The sequence below is a fragment of the Echinops telfairi genome, unplaced genomic scaffold, assembly GCF_000313985.2.
Source record: "Echinops telfairi isolate 266 unplaced genomic scaffold, ASM31398v2 ScPeMD7_1;HRSCAF=3_0, whole genome shotgun sequence".
In the NCBI taxonomy this organism is placed as follows: domain Eukaryota; kingdom Metazoa; phylum Chordata; class Mammalia; order Afrosoricida; family Tenrecidae; genus Echinops; species Echinops telfairi.
Window position 1 is genome coordinate 7,846,133 of NW_022103896.1, and position 933 is coordinate 7,847,065.

The window sequence follows — 933 nt, forward strand, 5'->3', positions numbered from 1 at the left end:
GCATTAGGAAGGTTGAGAACTGCTGCTCTATGGCATCCCTGAGGGGACTGGTAGGTTTGAACCACTGACCTTGCCGTTGGCAGTCCCGTGCTTAACACACTATGCCACCAGGGGCCCTTCCTTTTCATGCACAGTAGCTAGGAAATACAGAGCAGTTGCGGGTGGCAAATAGATGGTGGTGCAACAGTGTGGTTAGTGTAAAGGGTCATCTGAGGGGCATCAGGAATGCCATTGAATGGCCCATACAGATCTCGGTGAGAGTGGCTTGTAGGTTTTATTTATTATGTATATTTTCACCAAAGAAAGTAAAGTAAATATAAAGAAGGGAAGAAGCGGGCTGGAAGGTCCTCTTGTGGGTAAGAGACTGTGACTTTATGGGTCCGGGATCCCGGCCCCCATCTTTGTCCTAGGGATCTCCCACGGGGAACTCTAACACGCAGTCAGGACCTCCACTGCTGCTTGGTTGGTCCACCAGGAGTGCGTGGGCTCTGGTCAACAAGGTTAGGAGCAGAGGGAACTGCGCTGGCGCTGGACAGGGTGTAATGATCATTCCAGGAAGCAGAAGAAGCAGGGGGCAGAGTTCCCCCTGGCAGCCTTTGGGGGAGCTGTGAGGGTAAGACTAGGTGGGTGCGCTGGGACAGAGGCTAGAGTGGCGCTGGAGAGGAGGCCTTGGAGGGCCCAGCTGAAGCCAGGCGGAGGCGGCCCTGGGAAGGTGGATGGCAGGGACTCCGGGCTAGTCAGAGACCCACAGGAAGGAGGGCAAGCAGGCAGGCGCCCAGCAGGGCTGGCGGGGCGTGGCACCACAGTCCTCCCTGGAGTAGGAACTCCGAGATGGAGGTGGGGCAACTCAGCCACCCAAGTCCACCTGCGCACGAACAAGCGCCCCAAGCACACGTGCGTGCGTGCACGCACACACACAAGTTCAGTGCAGGT